This window comes from Cygnus olor, chromosome Z, assembly GCF_009769625.2.
Source record: "Cygnus olor isolate bCygOlo1 chromosome Z, bCygOlo1.pri.v2, whole genome shotgun sequence".
NCBI lineage: Eukaryota > Metazoa > Chordata > Aves > Anseriformes > Anatidae > Cygnus > Cygnus olor.
The window spans coordinates 10,172,348-10,198,881 of record NC_049198.1 but is presented as its reverse complement, the minus strand read 5'-3'; the positions used below and the strand labels follow the sequence as shown (position 1 = coordinate 10,198,881).

At 55.9% G+C, this 26,534-nt stretch overlaps 1 protein-coding gene across 8 annotated transcripts in view; it reads left to right on the top strand.

Annotated features, from left to right (window-relative positions):
- The first annotated feature begins 8,996 nt into the window (after window positions 1-8,996).
- The window catches only part of FAM214B (family with sequence similarity 214 member B), a 37,108-nt gene continuing 19,570 nt past the window's right edge, over window positions 8,997-26,534 (top strand). The window contains exons 1-4 of one of the 8 annotated variants that reach the window (XM_040540256.1): window positions 11,386-12,069; window positions 12,320-12,415; window positions 13,231-13,663; window positions 14,954-15,043. The gene's annotated coding sequence lies outside the window, so the exon portion shown is untranslated. Of the gene's footprint in view, window positions 9,088-10,160; window positions 10,318-11,385; window positions 12,070-12,319; window positions 15,044-18,013; window positions 18,168-25,632; window positions 25,793-26,534 lie in introns of those variants that run through there. The other 7 variants (XM_040540250.1, XM_040540260.1, XM_040540255.1 and 4 more) reach the window with 7 other exon arrangements.

Sequence of the window (26,534 nt, the reverse complement as noted above, 5' to 3'; positions counted from 1 at the left end):
CCTGTTTCTTGGTCTGGGTATTATCATTATATGATAATTATATGATATATTATATCATATTATATTATATCATAGAATCATAGAATATCCTGTGCTGGAAGGGACCCATAAGGATCATCAAGTCCAGCTCCTGGCACCAGACAGGTCTACCCAAAAATTCAGACCATGTGATACATCACATATGCATACGATATATTGCAACCAGAACAGCCACCTTTCAAGAGCTCCTTAAGCCTCCCAATAGCTGAGGACTAAAAAAATTAATAAAAAATAAATAAAAATTAAAAGTGGAAAATACTGCTCTTTCAACTTAATTTTCTATTATAAAATGACTAAAAAGACCTTGCTCCATGCTAATGGAAGTCCAACCCAGCTGGTTACATAAAATTGTTTATGGAAATCAGCAAAAGGTGGAGAGAAATAACCTGGCACAAACATGGTTGTTTAAACATTAGAGCTGAGATAAGGGGTCTGCAAGGAACCTGCCACTGTCAAGGTTTGCCTTGGCAGCAAGCTGTGAAAGCGGAGGAGTCCCTGGATGCTGGGTTGCAGCTGCCAGCCCCACAGAGATTCCTTCTGTGGGGTACTGCAGAGGGCAGCCCCAAACCTCACCATAATGCCTGGAGCCCTTTGCGATATACCATAATTTGAAGCCATCCCGCAGCTCCCCTGGGAGACTTGTCCAAACCTACACAAAGGGAAGGAGCAGAGGCCACCATCATCTCCAGCCCCCACATCTCCACCCTGAACGGTGTCCACATTACCCAGGGGCTATCATTCCCCCCTCGCTTCCCTTCTTTCTCATCTCACAGAATCCCAGAATCCCGAAGTGGCTGAGGTTGGAAGGGACCTCTGGGCCCATCTGGTCCAAACCCTGCTCAAGCAGGGATACCCAGAGCCCGTTGCCCATCTGCCTGAGGGGTGCTCAGCTGAAGCATCTCCCAGAGCCTACCAGACCACTGAGGAAATTCTCACTGAGGAAATGGCCACAAAAGAAAAATAATCCCAGAGAAAAAGGCAGCAGCAGGGTAACACCACTGGGATCAGGTCAAGAGGAGCAGCAGAAAGCAGGGTGATGTAGGAGGGGATGGAGAGCACCTCAGGTCTAGTCTTCCTTCACCTACAGGGAAGTATCTTTCCCAGTATGCTGAGATGCCTGTCCCCGTTTGTGTAGTTTCTCACACCTGAGCAGAGAAACCACACAGCCTGGAGTGACATCCACCAGTACAAGCTGAAAGGGTCATGACAGGGATGCTCAGCAGAAGGTGAAGCCATGGTCCACCCATCTGGACCAAACCCTGCCCTTGCCAAATTAACAGCTGGGGGTCTAAGGCTTGCCAGGAGTCAGAGGTGTGTCTCCAATGTGTATAAATAAGAAGCCACCAGGAAAAAACCTACATGAAATGACATTTGCTTAGCCCAAAGCATTTTTGTACAGTACCAGCTTTGCTTTCCAGCCCTCTATACTTCCTGCTAAGTGATAAAGCCAAGATCCCAAGTGCATGCACTCAACAGAGACCCTACAAGCTTTTTCTTAGGGTCCCAGCATCCTGGCCAAATTCCAGTTGAGTAATTAGATCATGATTAGGTAATTGCTTGCATATGCCATTCCTCTTCCCTGGGGAGCCTGGCTCTAAATTATTTGATGCTTTCAGGACTTCTAGTCATTAGCAAAGCTGTTTCCCTTGCCCATGGGAGACCAAATGCTGGTGGAGCTTGGGGAATGGCTCCACTGAGCATGGGCTGCCATGGGTAGGACGGGCATTGCCCATGAAAATCAGCGATCCTCCTGACATTTGGGCAAGGACGCTCATTTTGCAAGCCTGCTCATAAAGCTGAGGTGTGAGCAGTAGGACCCCAAAGTGGGAAGATGAACCCAATGTCATTGCTATGCTTAGTGGGTGGGGAAGAAACAGATTGGCAGAGCCACTTAGACATGCTGGGGATCATTTTGTGGTTTACAGATTGAAATTCTTAACGACACTCATTACAACTTGTTTGTTTCCAGATGCTGTTTGCTTTCATGTTCAGAGTTACATGCATTTACATGGAAAATTCTGCCTGGAAAAATGCTGAGTACTGGCAACTGCACAAGTTTAGAAAAGTCAGCATCCAAAATGCAGGAAATTTTAGGTAGATGCCATAATTTTTTTCCTGTGTTTTGATCCTTAATTGCTGGCTGTTTATACTCCAAGCAATATTTGCGTACACACAAACAAAGCTGCTGATTGCTTGCAAAGATACCCAGTGTTTTCCTTCCATCCCAGGATGTTTCATTCATCATCTGCCTGTCGCCCTACCCAGCAACTCCTCTCTGGCCAGCAGCTCTCTTTCAGCTATCACCTCCTGTTCCCAACCGGTGGCACCGGTGCCGTCTTCCACATTCAGAAGCCACTTGAAAAACGAGCCTTGGCTGACACATCCACAGGCTGGTTACAGCCTGCAGCATCCACAGCAAGCCTGACTGGCAACAAAAAGCCAGATTTTCTGGCACCATGGCCCCATGTGTAAAGCAGAAACAACACAGAAGAAAACATCCCTATCTGAATCCATCTTCCTTTAAGGCAGCCAAGTTTCTGTAGAAGTCTCCCATGATACTACCAAGCAGCCCAAGTGCTGCTTCTGTGTGCAAGCATCTGCTCCATCAGCATCCAGCAGCAATAAAGCACATCCTTTCCCTGCAGGATGTGCCTTGGTGTTGAAAGCCCTAGAGCCAAGTCTCAAACCTAATGTGTTTCTTGGGGGTTGCTTACAATCTGAGGGTTTATCACAAGGCTGCCCAGTTTGGGTGCTATTTAGGGAGAGTTTCTCCCTGTGGCCTAATCAGTTTAATGCTGACAGGGTGAATTTGCGGTTCAAAGTCTCTAACTGCTCCTTAGGTAGTAAGTTTTAGTGCTAATTATGTCTGCATGTAGGGACGGAGGAGCCAGGATCTCTACCCTACCTCAGCTTCCAAGAAGAAAGAGCAGAGATTTTGTGGTGCTTATGTCAATGGTTTTGACTTTCCCAATAGCAGGAAAATTGGGTTGTGATGCACACTGGAGTCTCTGGCCAAAAGCAGAGCAGAGAGCACAGCTGGGAGCAGGCAGCAATCTTGCAGAAGCAAACCGAGCCAAAGAAACTTTCTCTTTGCACTCAGGGTTTGCTCAAAAATCATCCGTGCACCTTCTTCCTTGCCATCAGTGCCGAATGCTCTCAGCCTCATCCTTTCTACATTTTTGTATGCTCATATGGCCACCTAGCTGTTTGCAGAGGTGTGATGTACCAGTGCCTTGACCATGAAGCGAATCAGGAGACGCTTTTTCTTGACATTGCATTTGTGTAAACCTGTACAACTGCCCCACTTTCCTGTGAAGCTCCTGAAGACATTTTCTATCCCCTTCTTGGTCCTCTTGCTGTCCCAATGCAGAGTTAGAGGGCGAGCAGGTATTTTTTTCTCCCTCACTTGTCACCACTGGGACAATGACCATGTTTTCCTTCAGTTCTGTGTCCTCCCAGTTTGTTCCCTCGGTGTCCTTCACAGCAGGCACCCCCTCAGCTTTCTGTGAGATCCCCTCTGGGTCAGGATTCAGCAGGGCAAATGCAGGTGTCGGCAGCATGGGTGTCTGTCTCTGAGCATTTCCCAATCTTCTTCTACAAAATCAGTGCAAACACCTCTCAGGAACAGTTGCCTTCACCCTCCAAAACATTTTCAAACTAAGTTAGGTGCCCAGAAAGTACCTACTTCTCTCCACTGATTGTAAAGGGAGCCTGGGGTCCTTACAAAGGCCCTTTTCCCAGACGAATGCTTGAACCAGGCTGACACAGTCCTAACGAAAAAGTACACAAAGCTGCTGCATTTGTCTTCCAGCTCTCCCTGCTCTTCATCCTCTGCTTCTCTTTATCTCCACGGCCTCCACCATCCCTCCACACCCATCTTGCAATGATCCCCAAATCTGAGCTGCCTCCTTAGCTCAGCCAGCACTCTGAGATCCTCATGGTGCTGGACGACTTCTTTTAATTTTCCCCCAGCATTTCATTTCCCTTGGCATTGCCTCTACCTGCTGCCGGGCCTCAGGCTGCCGGAATTGCCTTTTTGCTGTGAGCCTGCATGGCAGCCACTGGAGCACAGCCTCTGGGGAGCGTGGAGCTGCTGCAGTAACTCAGGCCGCCGTGGCTGAAATACGCTCTTTGCCTGATTAAATCTGAACGGGGATTAGTAGTGGAGGAGGAAAGGGCTGCAACTTTAATTCATGAATGTTATCCTCTTTCCTTCCCTCACCCACTTAGCAGCAGAGTGGATGCCTGGCTGTGGAGCAGCACGTATATTAGAGGTACAGGAACCCCCGTGCTCCCTGTGTGCTTATTCCAGCTGCCGCCTCTTCTCACAGAGGCCTCCCCTGCAAACCCCCTGTACCAAAACCTTGCCACAATACACTGGTGGAGGTGAAGGGGTGGCTCCTGAGCCAGCCGTGTTGAGCTAGATGCCAGCTGCTGGAAGTAGCTCAATCCTATGGAGCATGTTTAGGCTGCACAGCCTGGGGACAGGTACCCTAAAAGCAGCCAAGTGCCTCCCACTGCCATGCAGTCACTGGCACCCAGGACGAGATTGTCATGGTCTCTGCTTGACCCGGCCATTGGGCTTTCACATCCCTGAGCTTTGCTGATTAAACCTACCCTGGCTGTGCCAACAACACTGCCCTCTTGCCTCCACAGCATGGGTATGGTGGCCAAGGGACTCAACAGCATAAACTGCATCATCAGGTGACGTTTATCAGCACTACGTCATTTGGGGAATATGTGTTTTTTCCTCTCTGAAATGAAATCAAACCAGCTCTGCTCACAGGACTTCGTCATGCAGATCGAAGCGTGAAAGGCAGCCCTCTAAGCCAGAAATTGCTCTGGGGAGCCCCAGACCACTTTCCAGGCATTGCTGCAGCATCCTCCACCGGTGCCATGCAAAGCCCACAGGCGAGGGGCCTTTCTCCCCCATGGCACTGCTCTCCTTTGCTGGTGCTCCAAAGCTGGTGAGACTCAACCAGGAGCCCTGTACGGGCAGCTCGTGGGGATTTTTGTGATGTTTAAGTCTCAGTCCTCCTGAGAGCCCGATGAGGGACTGTGTGTGTTCACTGAAATGAAGGGCTGGCGGGAGAGGGGCAGAGCCAGGCACCGGGAGCCGAGGGGGTTCAGCAAGGGTGGTTTCTTCTTGGGCATCCCCACATATCTGGGTGTGTTTGCACATCTGGGCACTTTCAAGTTGTGATGTTCAGCAAGACCTGAACCCATTAGTGGCAGCAGTTAGCGCATCCCCTCCTTCAAATCTGCTCCTCTGCTCCATGGGCTCCTCCTGACCTTGTTTGCTCTGTAGATGCAGATGTGCTTAAGATGCAGAGAGGATAAGATGAACTGTTCGGTGAGGCTTTTCTCCAAAAACTGGGAGCAGTCCCTACCCCAAAGATTTGGCTTTAAGACAAAGGTACTGTGCCTGAAATACAGGGTCCTGCCATGAAGGGAAGGGCTGGGGTTGCCCAATGCCTGGATTTAGGAAGTCAAAACTCGTATTACTGTAGCAGAATGAGGGGTAAGCATGCTCAGCGTGAGATCTGCTTTTAAATCCAAAGGAAACGGTGGTTGGTGCAGGCCACTATCAAGGACTAACACATCAGCAGCATTCTCACATGTCCCTGCTAGAGAAGAGCAAACTGAAGAAGGGGAAGGGAGCGCATCAGGATGGCATCAATCCAGCAGCAAGGGCACAGGCAGCAGCTTTGGTTGCCCCATGGACATGGGTAAATCCCAGGCTGAGTCGAGCACCACCAGGAAGATCCAGTGAATTATTCCACATGGGAATACGGTGAGCCCCGAGAGGTGAGACCTGATACCAAAGGAGAACCCCCACGGCATCGTGACTTTGTAAAAACGCTGTCACAGCCCCCTGCGTGTCCCTGCTCCCCGTGGAGGGCAGGGAAGAGCCCGTCGCTCCCCGTGGCCGTCTGTGCTGGCTCCTTTCCCCCTTTCGGCACTGCTCCTCCTTGCTCCGAGCTTCTCCTCCCACGGCTCCGGGCAGCTCCCTGCTGAAAATAAGCTGGGCTGGACTGCCACCTGGTGCCAACAGGCAGCATCCTCTGACCCAGCACGGCGAGGGAAGGCATTTCCAGTGACCCCAAAGGGCCGGGGGGAACCCCAGGGTCCCCTCAGCTTCCAGATGGACCCACGGACCTCAGCCCCTGCCCGGCAGCCCCCTTTGGGACCACTCTCGCCCACCACAGGGGAGCATCCCTCCTAGCCACCAGCCGTCACCGAGCCCCGTGGATGGGGCTCAGCCAAAATCCGAGCCAGCAGGCACCCCCTGGCCCCAGTGGGAGCATTTCTGCGTGGCCTCCACCACTGCCACCCTGCCAAGATGACGTTGAGGAGATGTTTGCCGAGTGCTATCGTGGCTAACGCGGCCCCGACGTCACCGCGTGGCGCCGGGCAGCCCTGGCACGCACTGGCACCGGCACAGCCGGTGGCTTGCAACAGATGCTATCTGGGTTGGTAAACTGAGTTTATCAGCTCCTCCCTTGCTTTTTTTTTTTTTTTTTTTTTTTTTTTTTTTTTTTTTTTTAAGGCAGGTAGGAAGGAAAGAACACATCTCTGCAGGGACACAGCAGTGGGAGATGCTGGGGCATGGGAGAACAAGCCTTCCTGCATCTGACATGGGCATGGTGCTGCTCTGCCACAGATACCTGCACCACTTGCACCCCGTCCAGAGCCATCCCTGGTGCCATCCTTAACCCAGAGCACCAAATTCCCACCTCCAGGCTGGGCCTGGCTGATGCTAGGAGCTGCTCCCCCATGTCTTCAGGCTCAGTGATGTCCAAGGATGGAGTGAGGATTTTGTGTGCCCCAAAGGAGAGAGGTGCACAGGGGTCATTTTCCCAGTGAGCTGGCACGTATGTGCTGAGACTGGGTAGGTCGAGTTGGACTTAATGATCTTGAAGGTCTTTTCCAAGCTAAATGATTCAATTTTGACCCCAGGTCAGCATAGATTATGGGGTTGAGGCTGGGCACCCCTGAGCACCACTGCCAAGGGACAGGCAGGGACAGCCCCAGCCCAACCTCCTGCTCAGAGCAGGACATAACCAGCCCAGCCTGGCCCTAATACCACCGCTCATTAAAGTGGCATCAGATCCACCTTCGTGGTAGTGCTGTCAGACCCCCCTTTCCTGCAGGACTCTGAATCCCAGCAGGCACCCCCAGTTCGGGGCAAGGCAGCTCCCAGGCTCACTTGGGGTGACTTCAGCTGGGTTGCACCCCGATCCCTGCTCCAAGCCACGCAGGGAGGACTTCCCGCAGGTGCCGCAAGGCAACGCCACTCCTGTCCCCTCTGAGAGAGGAGGAGGGCCGCTTGGGGATGATGCTCTTCATGCCTGAGTCACCTGCAGCCTTACAGACGTTTCGGTTGAACAGGTAAATGAGCTCGGTGCTGGAGGCTGGTGAGGGAGAGGTCCCGCATGGCCGGCTTCTGTGGGGATGACCAGGGGCTCTGGTGCAGCACCATGGGGTGTTGGGTCCAGCATCGCCTCCAAGCACCGTGATGGCTGCTCCTACCAGCTCATCCAAAATCTACTGTGATCCCTTCCTGGCTGAGCCCCAGGTCCATCTGATCCCATCCCTCGCCCCGTTCCTGTATCTCTTTGCCTACACGCAGCCGGCCTGGCTGTCGGCACGGGGCGAGGCGCCGGCTCCGACGCGGCACTTTCTGGATTACGAAACCCACCCACACCAACGAAACACGCGTGTGCACGGGGAGGTCACTTTTCCGTGATGCCAACTAAAACCTCGGCAGGAGCCTGGCTGGTGTCAGCCTGCTAGCTCCCGGCAGCCTGGCAAACCGGCCGGGCTGCTCGGCAGGGCACTCACCCAGCGATGAACTCACCCTGCCGGCACCTTGCCAGCGTTACCCTTCAAACGGAAGCCCTGCGGGCAGCGGGGCTCCTGACGGAAGGACGTCGTGGCGCCGCACGCTGCCCGGGACACCTCATCTTCCTGGAGAAACACCCCGCTGCCGGCCCTTACAGCGGGAGGGACTCCGAGAGGCCATCAGTGATGGCATGGAGCTGTGTGCCAGGGATGGACACCACTCCCTGTGCACAGGTGTGGGACAGCTCATGCGGGACCCTTCCCCTCTCCCCATCTCCTCTGAGCCTCTGGAGGTTTTCCGGCCATTCCCCAAAGCCCCGCAGTCCTGCCCCTGTGCCTGTCCATCACCAAATGGCCCTGATGGAGGTTGTGGGCAGGGAAGCAGAGCAGAGAGGATGAAAAATCAGAATGTGCCTGTCCGGAGAGCGACCCAGAAAGGGTTAGGCAATGCTCTCGCCCCACCGAGCCTGTTAGCACGAGCTCTGGCGTCCTGCTCCTTAATCCTGCTTTTGGAGCTGGAGTCGTGCTTTAAAAACCAGAGGAGGTTGCTAAGGGACAGCGTGCTCTGCAGGGACATCGCTCACGAACCCTAAGCGCTCCGAAGCGGGAGGTAAATAACTTGGGGCATTATTAATCCTCCGCTGCCCACACAATGCACAGAGATGTATTATTCCTGTCGAGGACAAAGGAACCCACATCTCCCCACAGCCAAGGAGCTGAACCAGCAGATCGTTTGGATGGGGCTCGGCGGTGACTGAAGCTGTTCCAGTTCAGTTCCTGCTCAGGCCGATAATGGCTCATTAACCATTTGCTAGTGCCGAGCTCGTTTCGGCCGCTTCCAGCTGCGAACACAGCCCGTGCCGTGCCCACCGAGTGGCTCCAGCCCATGGGGCACTTCCACAGCCTCTGAAACGTCCCCCATGGGACAGAAGGGGACAATTTCGCCACGTAGGCAGCCCCTGCTGTGACCAAGTGGGGGAACCCGGACAGGCTCTTCCTCCCCGAAACCAGCACCTGCACGTGGCAAGCGTGAAACTCCCCGTGCTGGCCCCAAACCTGCTGGTTTTAGGGCAGCATCACGGCCGGCTGAGCAGCAGGGACAGCTGTGGGCTGATTCACGCCGCATTTCCTCCACACCTCCCTCAAACCCCTGCGATTACTGCATGGAGCTGCCCAGGCCGGCAGCGGGCTCATCCCACTCAGGTCTGGTGTCACGAGTGGGTTTGGGGCGCTTTGGTGGGGCTGTGTCTGTGGGGACGGGGACACCCGTGGGGCTGCGCCTGGGGGAGGTCACGTCGGTGGGGCTGGGGGGTGGTGTGCATGGGGTGGGAGGTCTGTGGGGCAGGAGGCTAAGCCTATAGGGCCAGGACATGCCGTGTCCATGGGGTGGGTGTCTGTAGGGTGGGTGTCCATGGGGGTGGGTGTCCATGGGGTGAGTGTCTGTGGGGCCAGAGGCCTGTTGGACAGGAGGCCAAGCCTGTGGGGCCAGGACACACTGCGTCCGTGGGGTGGGTGTCTGTGGTGCCATGGGTCTGTGGGACAGGAGGCCTGGTCTGTGGAGTCAGGACAGGTGGGTGTCCATGGGATGGGTGTCCGTGGGGAGGAGGGGGGGGGGTGTATCTGTGGGGTGGGTGTTTGTGGGGTTGGGGCTCTGGAGGGCAAGAGGCCAAGTCTCTGGGGCTGGGACACACTGCGTCTGTGGGGGGGGGTGTCCGTGGAGCTGGGGCTCTGTGGGGCAGGAGGCCAAGCCTGCGGGGCTGGGACATGCCACGACCATGGGGCGGGTGTCCGTGGGGCGGGTGTCCGTGGGGTGGGTGCCTGTGGGGTGAGTGTCAGTGGGGCGGGTGTCTGTGGGGTGTGTGTACGCGGTGCCAGAGCCCTGTGGGGCAGCAGGCCAGCTCTGTGGGGCCAGTACATGCGGTGTTCACGGGGCGGTGTCCGTGGGGTGCGTTTCTGTGGGGCCTGGGCCCTGTGGGGCCGCCTCAGGGGTTTTGGGGTCACTGCGACAGCAGCGCCCCCCCCCCTTCTCCCCCTTCTCCCCCCTCCCCCCCCAGCCCCGAGCCAGGCCCCGCCCCTTCCCCCGCCAGCCAATGAGAACCCTCCCCGCGAGGGGCCGCCCCTTCCCCGCTGTCATCACACACCCGCACGTGGAGGGGGCGGGCCCCGCGCCCCTCGCGTCACCACCGCCGCGCCCTCCCATTGGCCTCCCCCACCCTCCTCTCCCCTCTCCCCCAAGCCGCCTGACCAATCAGCGGCGCGGAGGCGGCCGGGGGGGCGTGGCCCCGCGGCGCACCCGGAAGGAACGCCCGGAGTCGGGGCCGCGGCGGCGGTGGCGGCGCTGCTGGGTCCGGGCCGGCACCGAAGGGGTTAACGCTCCCCTTCCCCCCCTCTCCCCCCCCCCCCCGCACCCCCAGCCGGTTCCGGTTCCAGAAGGTTCGGGGGGCTCCGGGCCCGGGGCGGGGGGGACGGAGGGGACGGGGCGGGGGGGGGGGGCGGGGCGTGAGGTGAGCGGGGGGGTGGGGACGGGGGGGTTTTGGGGTGAAGGGGTTTGGGGACGGGGGGTATGGGGAGAAGCCCTTCCGGGGGGTTTTGGGGAGAAGGGGGTTTGAGGGACAAGGGGTGTAGGGACAAGGGGTGTAGGGACAGGGGGTGTAGGGACAGGGGGTGTAGGGACAGGGGGTGTAGGGACGGGTGGTATAGGGACGGGGGGTGTAGGGACGGGGGGTGTAGGGACGGGGGGTGTAGGGACGGGGGGTGTAGGGACGGGTGGTATAGGGACGGGGGGTGTAGGGACGGGGGGTGTAGGGACGGGGGGTGTAGGGACGGGGGGTGTAGGGACGGGTGGTATAGGGACGGGGGGTGTAGGGACAGGGGGTATAAGGACGGGGGGTGTAGGGACGGGGGGTGTAGGGACAGGGGGTATAAGGACGGGGGGTGTAGGGACGGGGGGTGTAGGGAAAAGCCCTTCCTGAGGGTTTCAGGGACAAGGGGTTCGGGGACAAGGGGTTAGGGATGAGGGATATAGGGAGAAGCCCTTCCCAAGAGTTTTGGGGACAAGGGGTATAGGGAGAAGGGGTTTAGGGGACAGGGAGTTTAGGGACAGAGGGGTTTGGGGACAAAGGGGTTAGGGATAAGGGAAATAGGGAAAAGACCTTCCCAAGGGTTTTAGGGACAAGGGGTATAGGGTGAAGCCCTTCCCAAGGGTTTTGGGGACAAGGGGTTTGGGGAGAAGGGATTCAGGGACAAGAAATATAGGAAGAAGCCCCTTCCGGGGGTTTCGGGGAGAAGGGGTTCAGGGACAAGGGGTTTGGAGACAGGGAGTTTAGAGACAAGGGGTATAGGGAGAAGCCCTTCCTGAGGGTTTTAGGGACAGGGGGTTCAGGGACAAGGGGTTCAGAGACAAGGGGTTTAGGGAAAAGGGGTATAGGGGGAAGCCCCTCCCAAGGGTTTTGGGAAGAAGGGGGTTTGGGGATCAGAGGGGTTGGAGACACGGAGTAGGGACAAGACGTTTGGGGACAGGGAGTTTTGGGACAAGGGGTTCAGGGACAAGGGGGTTAGGAACAAGGGGTGTAGGGAGAAGCCCTTCCTGAGGGTTTTAGGGACAAGAGGCTTGGGGAAAAGGGATATAGGGAGGAGCTCTTCCCAAGGGGTTCAGGGATAAGGGGTTAGGGACAAGAGGGAGAAGCCCTTCCTGAGATTTTTAGGAACAGGGGGCTTGGGGACAAGAGTTATAGGGAGGAGCCCTTCCTGAGAGTTTTAGGGAGAAGGGGTTTGGGGACAAGGGTTTTGAGGAGAAGCCTCTTCTGAGGGTTTTAGGGACCAGGGGCTTGGGGACAAGACTTTCGGGGAGAAGCCCTCCCCGAGTGTTTCAGGGCGAAGCGTCGCCCGGCCAAGCCCCGCCGCCGTCCCCGTCTCGCCCCGGCAGGCAGAGCGGCGCTGGCGTGAGCGAGGCGCGGGGGCCGCTGCGGGACTACGGCTCCCGGCATGCAGCCCGGTGGCCATCGCCCCTGCGGGGTCGGTGCCGTTCGGGTGCCGGGTTTTTGGGGGGCCTGCTGGCGGCGGCACGGCTCGCCGGGGGGGCTCGGCCACAGGGAGCGAGGCGGCGCTTTGGTTTCGCTGCTGGGGTTTGTCCTGGCAGCTGCCTCGCAGCTGAGCGAAGCGCCCAGGCCGTGTGCGCTGCTGCCGGTACGTGCCGAGCTTTCCCCGTCCCTGCATCCCCCCGGTCCCTCGGCGTTTTCAGGTCTTGCTCCCTCCTGGGCTTGAGGAGAGGGGAGGAAGCTCCCTCCCCAGGTTCAGCTGGCCTCCGAGGGCGGGGAGGCACATCTGCACTGCTGTCTTCCTCCTTTTTGTCCAGCACCAGCGTCTAGTCCTGGCATGTCTCTGCATAGCAAAGGGCAGAGACACCCAGGCTTGATTTTTTTTAATTTTTTTTCAGGTTTTCCTCCTGATCCTGAGGATGGTTTCAGGGGTTGGGCAGTGATCTGGCTCCCGAAAGTTGGTTTTCCTAGACTCCTGACGCTTCCCCAGCCCGGTACCTGCCCTTACTGCTCCGTGCCTGCCCGTGCTTGTCTCCTTTCGGTGCTAGGTCTGGTGGCATCATCACGCACAGTGTGGAAACCCACAGTGCCTGGGGGGCAGGATGCTTTCTGGGTACAGAGCGAGGAAACGTGTCGTCCCTATGCATGTGGCAGCGGAGGTAAAGGGAAGACACAAAGCTGTACGGGTTAGGAAAATGGTGTTCTGGTGTTCTGAGAGGACTGTCAGCATGGCTGCGATCGAGTTATCGGAGACTTCCCTGGCTGGAGGAATTAATGAGTCGGGTTTGAAGCAGGACAGGTGTGAAGGGCAACGCGGGCGAGATCCCAGAGGGAGTCATTTGTACGCTAGCAGATGGCTCGTGGAGGATGTCGTGGGTGATTCTGCAGCGAAAATCTCCTGGAGGTTTTGTCTGATCCCTTCCCATCTCACACCACAGCTGGGACCCCCTCCCTCCAGTGGGTCGCGTGGGTCCCTGCACCCGGGTAACAGCTGCGTGTTTCTGGTCTGCTCTCCTGTTTGCAGCACCTGGCAGCTCTGCTTCCCGGGGCAGTCTTCTCTGAGCAGCTCTTCGTTTGTTTTTCCATTTCTCTTGTGCTCACAGGTAAGCGAGCCAGGTTGCTGTAACCTCCAGAGAACCTGGCCTCAAAACATTTGAGGTTTGCCCTGAAAACTATTTTATTTAACTGGGAAGCTGCCTTGCACACATCTTTGTCCTCTCTTTGCTCCTCTCCTTCGTGGTCTCCTTTTCTTGGCCTCTCCAGTGCTTAGCAGACGATTAATTTTCCCCGTTTCTGTCGCTATCCCCAGCTGATTGTGAACCCTGTGATAACAGCAGCCGAGCTCGCGTGCTCTGCATCTCAGAGCTGCAGGACAGGCCGGTGGTCTGCAGCCACGGCCGCCTGCCTGGTGGCCTGGACCACCCCCAGCCGAGCAGTGCGGTGGCAGAACAGCACTTGGATGGAAGCCTGCGGAGAAGTCCTGTGTGCTGCAAGAAGTACAGTCAGCGATTCAGCTGGAAGTGCTTTTAGTAATGAACCCATGTCCCGGGCCCGGGCTGATGCCAACACTGTGATTGTTGTTGGAAGTTAACAGAGACGCAAAGCCCTTTGTGCAGGAGCTGAAGTGATAATCCACATCTCCTGGCCTCAGCCCATGGGGGGGTGATCGCTGCCTTCCTCGGAAGGGTTTCTGCCAGTCCCTATCGGATGGATCGCCCTCGCTTCCTGTGCCACGGCAGCATGTGGGTGGCAGCTCTTCAGCCGTGTCTGAGGCAATTCTTGTCGCTGGCACGCTCGTGCTCACAGCCTTCCGGTGTGGAACAGCAGGGAATCAGTGGAGGCTTTTAAATGTGTATACAAACGTATATATCTTATATATATTTATATGCACACGCACAACTTGCTCTTACAAGGGCTTGTTCTGCTTGTAAGCTCTCTGAAACCGTATCCCTGGTGACTTGGTGACCAGCAGCACAGCATCCCTGTGGCATCTCTCCTGGGACACTGGCACGGGTTGACCTCCCAGCTGGGTAGCTGCGGGTAACATCAAGCAGCAGCTTTCTGGGTGCCTTCACGGTCATTTTATGGGCCAGTGCAGCAGGAAGCTGGTGTGTGGGTGCCTCTGTGTGTCACGGTGCAAAGGCTGAGCCCGTACCGCTGCAGAGCAGAGCGTGGCTGCAGGGGAGCAGGGACTGCCCCCAGCCAGCTTTTGCTGATCATCTGAGTGACCAGGGGAGTCTGAGGCCTGGTTTTGGGGAGGCTGGTGCTGTCCTGGTTTTCAAGGACATCACTTCTGCACAGTGCTGTCTCCGGTAGCCTGTAATTGCAGCACTGGGAGCCCAGGGAAGAGTCTTAAACAACGTCTTTGTGACAGTTTTGGCTGGCCTCGCGGAGTTTTCTATAAAGCAGTTGTCGCTTCCCCCCCTTTGCTGTAGCCTGGGAAACGCTGCAGCGTCGGGTTTGGCTGGGTCTCTTTGGGTTGCTGAGAGCGCTGAGTCCCCCCGCAGCGGTGTTTGGCCCTTCCTGCCTTGGCTGTGCCGTGAGGTTTGGTGGGCAGCCTGGGGAGAGCAGTGCAGAGGCTGAGCTTGTCCCTAAACCCTATCCCGCTGTGCCCATGGATGTACAGGCAGCGCCCCTGTGGTGGGGCAAAGCCAAGGCTTCCCCCTGAGTTTGGGGAAGGGAAACGGCGGCAGCGACCTCGGCAGCTGTCTCTTGGATCCATCTCTGGCTCCCTGAGGGAATCAACAGCACATCTGCCTGGAGCAGTGTTGTACACGGGGTGATAACTGGGACCACAGGGGAAGGTTGTAGCCAGAGGGGTGGCTTTAGCACGGGTAGGAGATACGGTGGGGTCTTCACGATGCTGGTGGTGCTCAGGGTCCCTCGGAGCTGTGCGTGGGCCATAAAACTGCTTGGCTTGGGATGTGAGCCATTGCTGACCAGCCAGCACTGGGGAGGTCGTCTTGTGTGGGCAGGTTATTTCTCAGCTGAATTTAACGTGTACCTTTAATGTGTATCACTTGTCTTTCCAGGTGACCCAACGGAGCCAAAACCAGCAGCCCCAAGACCACGCTGCGGGTGCTGAGAGCTGCCTTTCCTGTCTGCTTCAGCCCTGTGCCCAGGTTAGCAGTCATTCGATCGTTACCGGCTTCTCTTCCTTCTCCGGGACAGTTTGAGGAACGCTGTGCTTTCCTCCTGCCTCCCCTCAGTACCCCGGGGACAGCTCAGTACAGCGGGTGTCATGGAGCTGCTCACACCCCCGGGCTGTCAGGGTGGCCGAGGGAGCCTAGGTGGGTGTCACCTGCACTGCTAACACTGCTGAACTCTGCACGCAGTCACCAGTCGGAAGCTCAAGGGCAGTGTATTTTAAACCCTTGGGAACTTGCTGTCTGTGGTGCTTGCTGAGCTTGTACTCCTGTCCACCAGCAGTATGGAGCAGGCAGATTCCCCAGCTGCTGCTCTGCTGCTTGCTGTCCTTCAGCTGAAAAAAGAGAGCTAAGGCTTCACCCAGAGTTCACTACGGGCACAATCCTGCTTTCTGTCAGAACCAGTTGAGCTCTGCCTGCATTTTCCCAAGGCTTTGTACTTCTAGGAGGGAGCCTGGCTCTCGGCCATGGTGTATCAGTGAAGAGTTTCCGGAAGACTGGTAGCCTTTGTGTTGCCACTGACCAGAATTGTGAAGGCCTCTGGGAAGGGAGCCTTCACCTGCGCTTTGGTTTTTGGAAAACCGCAGCGAGGCTCTCTCTTGGCCCAGAGCTCAGGTGCAGTTTGGCCAGGAGAGGTTTCGTGGGGAAGCCGCCGTTCAGCGCACGTGACTGCCCGGGCTGCGTGGCTCTTCCTCTCGGCGACTGCCAAGGAAGGTTGGGGCCAGGCCAGAGACAAGTGTAGGCTGGGCCTCGGGCCATCTTTTCCTTTTCATTACCTTCAGCCTGATGCCGAGGTGGAACCTGCAGGCAGTGGGGCAGGGGTAGATTCATCTGGTGGTTAAAAGGAGGGGGAAGGAAGGTGTCCTTCATTCCAACTCCCCGTGACATGGGGTGGTGGCAGCAGAGCTGCCCCTTTGTCCAGCTGAGCTGTGGCTGGCACTAACGCCTGCTCCTTGCTGGGATCCTACATCTTTCTTAGTGATGGAAAAGAGATATATTATGTGGCTTCGACCAGAGAAGAGGTATATTTTGCGGGAGCTGCTTGCAAATCTCCATCCACCAAGCTTTCAATACTCTCTCAGGGCTCACCTTCCTTGTGACAAGAGGCATTTTAACACAAGGATCACCATCTTTGATTGATCCACTCTCTTTTTTTTCTTTTCTTTTTCTTTTTTTAACTTTTGACCAAATAGTTTGACACCTCCCAAGACAGCAAACCTCTGGTATGTGTAATGCAACAGCTTCTTCCAGTACCTGGCCATAGCATGAGCCTCTTCCCTCTGCCTTGGATATCACCTACCCCAGGTGATATCAGTGAGTTTATATTTGGGCTGAATTAAGTTTGTTAGCTCAGATCAGTGCAGCTGGCAGTAGTCTGGTACAGCTGGCAGACCCTTGGATAGATTTGCAGTGCCTCCATCAAGAAGGGGATGCGATGCCCTGCTGTCAAACTCGGAGCTAATAAAACCGGGGTTAGATGTTCACCAGAAAGTGGTCAGCCTAGCATCAGCCAGCCTGCTCTTAGCATGTTTGGGCTGCCGTTGCCCCTTGGTCATACCAGTAGGTCCTCTTTCCACTGGAAAACTCAAGGAAATGCTGCTCCCCCTCCAGGGTTGGGGCCTGGGTTCCTCTTGTGTATTGGCACTGGAGTTATGCAAGGAATCCCCTCTTTGCCCTACTATCTCTGCTGCAAGGAGGGCGGGCATTCAAAGATCCTGTTCTTGGGAGTGTTGGGACAGCTGGATCCTTGTTCAGTTCTCGCTGCTCCCAAGAATGGAGCAGAGGATCATCTGCTGGGGCTAATTTTAGGCCTCCAAATATTGCCGATGTCCCTCTGAGCTCCTATTTGTGTGCAGTCCTGCTATGCAAGAGTCCTGTGTACTAGGGTGTAAAGGTTTTGCAGGGGCACAGTGTGCTGGGGATTAGGAAGAACTTTGAATTCCTCACTTACCTAAAGTGTCTGAGCCAAATCCTTTCCATATTGGGTGTAGGTGTGACCCTCCTTTTTTTCATCCTCATGCCAAGCACCCTTTGGACCTTGCTTAGTGGGTGCCCACGCATTGCGTGCCTGCAAACCATCAGCTTTCCAGCCTTTGCCTGCCAAAAACTTAGCATCCCTCTTGTTCACAGCAGTCAGTTCCTGTCACCTTGGATGGATGCATCCAGCACCAAACGCAGTTTTCTGTGAAGGCTTTGGGTGTGGAAATGCTCCGAGGCCCGTGAGAGCAGGTCTCTGACCTTCTCTGCGTGGCTGCGTGGCTGCACAGCAACTGCTGGTGACATCCTCCCACCTAGCGTGGCACAGGGTGAGGCCTCCGGGCCTCTCCCTTATCTACACACACGCAAGGCTTTTCAGCCCCTCTGAACTTTCTGGTTTCCACCTGCTCAGGCAATTGCTGTCATGTCTTTCAGCCAAGCTGAGGTTAGCACCGAGCTCTGCCGAGTTCTGCGTCGAGACAAGATGTGGCTCTGTTGTTCTGGCCCATCTTTATTTTTAGCCTGTGTAAGACTCGTTTGATGGTATCAGAAGGAAGTTGCACGTTCTCCTGAGCTCCATGACTCATCCTGGATGAGGACCGAGGCTTTGCTAGCTTCTGCCATAACCCTCAAGTGATGTAACCCGTTGTGGTGGGCCCTGTGCGATCTGGGGAAGGGCAGGGGAGGGAGGAGCAGCAGCAGAGAGGGAAGCAGAGCTTTTAAAAGTGTTTTATCCATCTTGTTAAGTCACTAAATGAATTCTTCTGAAGATACTGGCGGGTGTCACACCTGAATGTGGCTCGGCAGGGTCCTCTGTCTTTCCTTGCATCTCGTGCCTGTGTCGGAGAGGAGAAAGGGAGAGGAGCTGTGCTTGCACGCTGGGCTGAGTAACTGTTTAACAGCACATAGCAACAGCAGACAACAGTTTTTAGGACAGGAAGCGAATCAGGATCTTGTCTCCTGTTCAAGCCACAGCGAGGTTAAGTGCAGCAGAACAGAACTGCCTAAAGTGGAAATGGGCTGGGACCGGAGAGCGGAGACTTGCCGCCCTAGAGACCTCCGCTGGGCTGCGGCGAGAGGAGCCTGGGACCTCTGTTTCCATCAAACCTGGTGCTGCCGCAAGGTAGAAGGAGCTGCAGGGGGCTTTCTGACGTGCAGAAAGCCGCACGTTGTGCTGCTGGTGACAGCGGGAGGTGGGCAGGGGCTGCGTGTCACTGCGGGGACGCTGTCACCCAGGTGGGGCGATGCGCCTGGGTCCGGCGCGGGCACCGTGCCCACCCGGTGGGCCGGGATGGGGGCTTGTGGGGTCCGCCTGCCCCCTCTGCCCCTTCTTTTTCCTTGGGGTTTTTTGGGAGCACGTCAAGGAGGTTTGGCTGTGGGATGGCGGGGAGGGGACAGCAAGGCTTGGGGGAGCAGAAACAAAGGAGGGAAGCAGCGGGGCGTGCTGGGGGTTTGCCATGGCAACTCGAGCTTTCGGCAGCCTGTGCCGCGGCGCTCGAGCAGCCACCGGGCCGGCCATGCATCCTGCTGCAGCCCTGGATGCAGCCCTGGAGCCCTCCTTTTGTAGGCTCGGTGCCCCCCCCAGCACCCACAGCCGTCCTCCCTGGGGAGCAGCCGCGGGGCGAGCGGCCGCGGCACTTTGTCCGGCTCAGGCAGCTCCTGTTTGCTCGGGTTGAAGCCTTGAGTTGCAGAGCAGGCCCAGCCGGAGGGAAACTGGTCTCCTAAGCCCTCTCACTGAATCACGGAGGGCAGCGTGGCGTCCTGCTGCCCTTGCTCATCCTCGGTTAATCGATGTAAGTGGGTCCTGCTGTGCCTGCATCTTCCAGAGGTGCCGGGCCCCGTACCGCGCCGTCCATCTCGCGCAGCCGGTTTGCCTTGCTCCGGGGTAGCTGTACGCTGATGGGGAGCGAGCAGACACTGATGAGCCCTGTGATATGGTCTGAGACCATTCTCTGGGCAGGTAAGGGAGGCGTTGAGCAATTCTGAAGCTGCTTTCAGGCAGACCCCTTGCCAGAGGCTGGCAGAGGGCCAGCCCCTGGTACTGAAGGAAGCAGGGAACATCATTGCCACTTGCTGCGTGCAGAGAAGGGGTCAGGAAGCCAGGCTCCAGCCTTGCCATAATGCGAGTGTGTCTGAGACCTGACCTGTCGTATGTCAAGCGCCTAAAGCCTTGGGTGTGAGCCAGGGGAACGGGACTGGCTGGTCGCAAGCACAGCTTGCCCATCTCGACACGGATCACTGCGTGAGCTGTAAACCTCTCTCGTTACACCTTCCAAAGGTCAGTGCTCACAGTGAATTACAGTGCTCTGCCCCCAGCCCAGCATGAGGGAGGAAGGAGCCTGCCCTGCCGTCAGAGGATGCTCTGAACTGATGCTGGTCAGACATGTGGGGTTGTTACAGGACATGTATGCTGCCGTGGTGCCTGCGGTCAGGATTCATCTGGGACCAGGATGTTCAGGCAGAGCTGGAGGGGAAAGGATGCCCAAACAGCCCTACATTTTCTGCACTGGCAGCTGGAGCTTCCTTCCCATGGGGGGAGCTGAGGCACTGATACCTGATGTTGAGGGCAATTTCAGATCATCAGCCCGAGCACCGCTCTTAATGCACGCGACCTTCAGCACTTGGCATAAGAGTTGGCATTGCAATATGTTACAGGCGTGGACGGTGGCAGAGTGATCAAAATCCATTGAGCCAAGCAGTAGTTCCCTCTGACCTCATTTGCACACCCTGTTTCTTCTGATCTTTCCTCCAGACTGAGGCCCCAGGAAGTGCTATGAAATATCGTGGAGCGGTGGCAGGGCTGAGTGGATAAAGCTGTGCGGGGTGTGTGTGTGTGTTGGGGCGTGGATTGCCAGTTTCTAGGGCAGAGAGTGTTTTTTTCCATTTATACAGCACCTTGCATGCCGAGATCCTTGTCTAAGATTCGAGCTCCTGGGCGCTGTGACCCGATGAGTTATAACCGTGTCATCTTTGAAGTGCTGCTCCCCGTTTTTCTGCCTCGCCTCCTCACCCTGCGCATTTTTAAGCGCAGCACGAAGGATCAGAAAAGCCCCAAGGCAGCGGGGTCACATCGGCTCCCAATTCGGGGAGGAGTTAGGTGCTCAGTGCTGGAATAAGCATTTAGGGAGAGGCGGCCAAGAGAGATTTCCTCCTGGCTGAGCTGCTGCGCTGAGGTTCGGAAAGTACTGTGTGGGTTACGTGCTGCGCTCTGCTGCCATCGCCTCGGCGGCTTTGGGACACGCACGCCTGCGTGGAGCCGGATGGGGACACTTTGTTGAGGAGCATCACTCTGATAAAATGGACGGTGACCTTTTGGACATCAGGAGCAACAATCATGGTGCTGCTGCTGAAAAACCACTGGGGATTTCAGCAGGGACATGAGGAATCATTACGTCCAGAAGAAAACTTTGCCTTGGTGGGCACTGCTACCTGCATTCCCTAAATTGTGAAAGATAGGCAAGCCCAGCGGTGCTGTACGGATTGCCCTGTCTGGAAGATGCATAAAGGGGATTCTGTAAGAGCCAACTTTTTGTTGAGAGCCAACTGAAACCTGGGGGAAGCACGTCTGGACTCACTGCACTGGGGTTTTCTTGCTGCCAGCCAGCAATGCTGTGGCTGTGCGGTGAGGGCGTAGCAAAAACAGTTAGCAGACACTTGTGTCCCTTCTGTACCATGCTTCCCTTGCTGATGGGATTAGACTGGGCCAGCGGTGTACAAAGGGTAATTCCTCAGGTCCTCTCTGTCGCAGCTGCCAGCAAAGGAAAGCACTTGTGGCATCAAGTGGCAGGCCTGAGCTTTCAATTCATCTTCTAGGAGCCTGCAAGAGCCAAAAATATTATCAGGCTTTGAGGAACTGGAACGTTCTCAGACTTTTTGTCTCGGACCCGTCAGCCTGCCTCTCCCTGCGGCTGCTGGTCTGGGTTCTAAAGGCATTTGCAGCAATTTGTCCTGGCCGGGTGATAAAACTTGGTGGAGAGAGCCAGAAGTCGTGGCACCAAGCTGCCAGCCTGAAAGTGCTCCTCTGGCTGCTGTGCCTGTTTCCTGCAGCCGAACGACTGCTTCGTGGCTTGGATGTGTGGAGGAAGCAGGCTTCAGATTGGAAATAGCCTCTCCCTTTCTCCTCTGCAGCTCTCTTCCTGGCAGCTCAGTAAGAGTGATTTATTACTGATAACAGCTCTCTCTCATTCTGTTTCCCTGCACTATCTTACTGGTAGAGTAACCGAATAAAACGCAGCGATGCTTCCTGTAGGAAGCTGCTATCAGAGGCCTGTCGTGTAGCAGAGGCTGGAAGCAAGGAGGAGCAGTTTACCAGGAAATGCCTGTGTTCGTTTCTCGGGAAGGAAAAGGCATCTCACCCCTGAAAGCGTCCTCACAGCCTAACCCCAAATGTCGCTGGTGGAGCTGCGCCAGCCTGAGCAGCGCTGAGAATGCTGCCCTCCACAGCCTGGGAAAGGTGTGACCAAGGTGGTGGTACGGGGAGAAAAGTCAAATTCTGTTCTGTAAGAGAACATCCAAGAGGAGTACCAAAAAGAAAAGGTATTGCATTTATAAATCCTTGTAAGGAAAGAGCAGGGAATTTCCTTCAGAGTGAGCTTGTCTGAAACTTGATATGTCTCAGATGTGTGTTAAGAGAGAAATGAAAAGATTGCGCTATAAAGCGATAGGGGATAATGAATTTAATCTAATATGTTGTGCCCTGGGAAGCAGAGCTGGGGCAAGGATATTGGCAGTAACATTATGCTTTGTGTGGCAACAAAAGCAAATACCTCCTGAACGCACGTCCCTAGGATGGTGAAGGGGTTTGCTCTGTAGGGTCCCCAGGAGGGTGGAGCAGGACCAGAGGACAGGAACCGGGGGGAAGATGCTGGGAGATCTGTAGATGAGAAGTGCCCGATAGCTGTGTATCTTCCTGCATTGTGAGCTTTGCATTCCCATTTGGCAGCTCTGGTGAACTGAACAGCAACGCTGGGCTCTTAACCTCACTGTGGTCACGATAAATGCAGCAGAGAAAAAATAACTTGAATAGCATTAGTGAAATGTCTGAATTGGAGCCTAAATGATCGAATCTTTATCGTTAGCCTCTGTCTTTACAGAGTAGATGGATGGTGATCCAGCCCCCTACCAGCCTTTTGGGAGCCAGGGCACTCTTCTGTTTTATAATGCAGTCTCTGAGAGTCTAATTTTTTTGGTTTCTGTGTGATATTACCTTTTCTTGGCTGAGTTCCCCTGCTGTATGCTGGGGTTGTCAGAGGGCAGGATCCCCTAATGCTAAGTGAATGACTTTTTTCTTGAGGTTTGTTTGACAGAAAGCTGCTGTTTTCCCCACATTTACTGATGGGTACCGCTGCGATTTCTTGCCCCTCCTGCAGGAGCAGCAGGGGCACTTCGGGCCAGGCCGAGTGGTGCAGAGACCAGGAGCTTTCCGTGCCACAAAGATGCTGCTGTGCTTATGCCCTCCTGCTTGACACCCTGCACCTCCCACCCGGTCCTGCAGGGATGCACTGCACTGCCCCTACAGCAAAGACACCCCTCACCCAGGGGCTGGCCAGCGGTGGGATGACAGACTAATGTGGGCCACACCGTCCTCACCCTGCTCCCCAGTGCTGCCCATCTGCTCCTTTTCCCCGGGGCAGGGACTGCACGCCGTGCCTCAGTTTCCCTGTGAGGCAGGGAGGGACAGAACCAGACTGGTAAGGGGTGGAGGGGAAGTTGCAGCAGCCGGTAGGAAATGGCATTTTGGGGTGCTGCAAGGTGGCCCTGCCCCATCCTGTCTGTAGAGGAGGTGTTTTGGGGTGCTGTGTCGAAAGCTTGCCCTGCCTGCTGTGAGGGTGCTGTTTCGGGGTGCCGCAAAGCAGCTCTGCTCCAACCCAGCCGCAGAGCTGGCATCTCTGGGTGCTGCAGAGCAGCCCTGCCCCACGCTGCCTGCTGCCATGCCGGGGATCCTGCCAGGCTGGGGATTGCTGGCTGCATCTCCCATCTCCTCTGCTCACCCATGTGCAAGGTGTAAGATCACGGGTGGTCCCGTGGCCCTGCTTCCACCAGTATCTGACTCACGGGTTGCTGCTGGGGCACGGGTCAGAGCTTACCTGCTCAGGAGGAGTCAGGAGCGCTCTCTCCTACGTGCAGGCTGCAGCGGGAGCTCCGTGGCATCCCTCGCTGTCCGTGCTTTGTAGCTTGGGGCAGAAGCAGAGGGGTCCTTGCAGGAGTGATGAGAGGAGCACACGGTCCTGCTGCTTCCTTCCTCACCCCTGTTCCTGTTTTGCGGCCCCAAATCCGCCTGCTTGTGGCACGGATTGTAATTAACCTACTAAACTGGGGACAGGCACTGTACAGAGCTGCAAACGCTTCCCACCCCAGTGTCGCTGCAGCAGCGTGGGGCAGAGTCCCCACAGGCACTGCTTGGCAGTGTATGATATTGAGGATGAGGGTGAGGATGGTCGACGGGGTCTTGTTCTGCATCCTGCAAGCCTCCAGCAGGTTGTCAGCACAGCTCTTCCGCAGGTCCCGTGGCTGTTGGAACCTGCCATGCCTCTGTGAAGCACTTTGTCTGTGAGGCAGTGTCCCAAGGGTTAAGCCACGGTCGTGGGGCAGGGTTTGTAGCAGGAACAAAGAGGGCTTTTAAAGTTGGGATAGGAATAGAGGGAAGGGATTGAGCCTTTCCCAGTGTGTTGAATTACAAAGGTCATGGAGACCCCTTTGCTGGGAGCCAGCAGCAGTTGAGGTCCCTGTTGGAAGTGGGGCAGAGAGAGAGGAGGTTGTGGAAAATGGTGAGAGCGAGTTCTTGGGGAGCTTTAAGACCAGAGTGAAAACTCAATTGTATCCCGAGACAAATGAGCACTGAACACAAGGCTGGGAGCCGGGGGGCCGGGATTGTCTGCTCAGTTCAAACCTTCTGTCCTGACGTTTTGGGGTGGCTCTGTTTTGTTTTTTCCCCTGTATCTCACTCCTTGATGTGAAAGTGTTTAAGCTGTGCTATTCCCACCCCTGCTTTTGAGGCTGTTAGTGAACGTGTCAAGCATCCTTTCTGCAGTGGGGAATTGTTTTGCTGACTGGGGAGGCTGAGAGGGGAGGACCCAGCAGCACATCGGGGTGTCTGGGTACCCTGATCAGCGTGGGAACACACAGCTCAACTGATCAGGGCAAAAATAGCAGGAGCTTCTGTCTGGAGGAGTGGGGGTTAAATGCAGGGGGACAGTCTGCTGGGAAAGATCCTGGTGTAAAGTTAATTGGAACAAAGGAGGAAGAAGGAGCCCTTGTCTGCTGGCAGGAGACCGGCTTTCGATCCATGGGGAAGTGGTGAGGCTGTCTGGGCTGAACAGACCACACTGGGGCACACATGTATCTTGTAAGTGCTATCCAAAAGTGGGGGGCAAGGGGGCACTTGCAGCTGCCTCGCACATAGCAGCTGGATTTATGGCATCACCCGTGCAGCCAGTGCTGGGGCTGCTCCCTCCTGCTCTGCGCCGGCGAGTGCTGCAGGGTGAGCAGAGGGTGCAAGGCAATGCCTGCGAGGGAGGCCCTCTCCAAAATGCAGAAGGGAGCCTGCAGGCACGTTTTGCTTTGTCAGAAGGCTTTTATATGCCTGCCCAGGCTAAAAGTGGATTTTTGCACGTGTGGTTCAGCAGGAAAGCCTAAGCCTGGTTCCTTTCCTATCCTGGCCTCCCTGCTTAGCGTCATCTGCGCTGGGTGCCCTGTGGGGCACAGCAGCAGAGGGACCAGCAGAAGAAGCAAGGGAAGGGATGGATGGCAGAAACCTCCACTTCCCTTCCCACAGCAAGGTGGGAAGAGAACACAGCTTGTTTCCATCCTGAGCCTCGGCCGGTGTGAGCCAGCCCACCCAGGATGTGTACGGAGGGCTGCAGGATGTGCTGAGTCAACGAGAGCATCCCCTTGCACAGGGAGGTTTGATCGGGGCTGCCAAGACAATAGGGGTTTGCAGCTTGCAGGAAGGGTGAGCGCCAGCTGCAAGCCACACGGTGGGCTTTCCAATTTTAGCAAACTCGGATTTGTGTTACTGACCAGAAAAGGAAGCTTTGTCCTTAAAACTTGCAGGCTGGGTTAGCAGGCGCTTGGCCATTCAACTCCATCCCTTGCCACGGGTACGCTCCCTAATCTAAGCTTTTATTTAAAGAAATTCCACATCTGGTCCTTACATTGGATCGGATGACCTTGGATGTGATTTTTGGAACAAAGGGCTGGTGCTTCACTGGGCTCTGTCTAGGAGATAGAAAGTGGTCCCAGGGAATGCTCCATGAGTGCTGGGTGCCAGCTCCAGCTATTTCATCTCCCTGAGTCCTGGCAAGAGGAGATGCTGGGAGGGGAACAGGCTCTGTTACAGCCTCTGTCCTCATGCTGGCAACTCCGGCTGGGTTGCTGCAGCCACCAGCTAAGTTAGCAGCCTTGTGGCTGCTCTGTTTTTTTCAGTCACCATGAAGGGAGATGTGGGGAGCACAGAGCCACTGTGGAAAGGGGAACTCAGAAATGAAAGGCTTGGTTTGGGGCTCCTGGAGATGGTAAATGTCCTCTGTTGACCTTGGTAGATGGCTCATTGTCAGACTAGCAATCTGTGTGCCTGCCCTTGTTAACAGGAACCATTTCAGCAGAAGCATCAACTTCACGTACTTCTTGCTGCTTAGCATCTGCATTCAGAAAGCCTGAACTTCTCCCTCTGTCGTTGCCCCAAATCCTCACTTCTCACGCTGCCCTTTGACGTCACCTGAGCAGCAGAACCATGCCACTGACTTAAAGGTGGGTGAATAAATCTCTCTGCTGACAGTACCCAGCTTGCTGCCCTGACGTGCACTGTTTCAAGGCAGTAAGGTCACTGTCACTGTACTTTGGAGGGATGCTCTGTCACTCTTTAGCCACGTGGGCTGCATAAGGGGGGCACAAGAGGGTTAAAAGGGATCCCTTGGTGTGGGAGGGATGTCAGAACTGAGAGCAGCGTGGCTGCTTCCCCTCTGATCCTCTCCCCAGCCTGGCTGAAGGGTGCTGTGGTGTTACACCTCTGTTACTCACAAATGGGGCGCCATCAGGACACTGTTACCATCAGTCTCAGATCGGAGCAGTGCCCCTGCATGTAGGGCAAGTTCTTGTTTAAAAGCTCGTGTAGGTTTTCTGTGCTCTCCTAGCCTCCCCAGGGCTTATCAGGAAGCCCTTCTTTTCAGAGCCTGCTTTCAGCACGTGCATTTAAATTGCTGGGCCTGTCCCGCTGGTGGCTGCTGGTTTGTTCAGGTGCTTACCCGGTGCTGTGACCTTGGTGGCACCGTGAGCGTGGTGTTGGCTTTGCCTTTGGCCGTGCTGATAGCACACGGGGAGCACTGCGCATCTCCCACCCTGCTGCCCCTGGGGGCACCCTGGGGAGCAAAGCATCCTGATGGGAGCCTGCAGGAGAAGCCGTGGGGCTTGTCTTGGTTCTCTTTGCCCTGAGAAGGCAGATTGTCTCAGTGGGAGATGGATCCATGAGGCTGCAGCAGGGAGAGGCACGGCT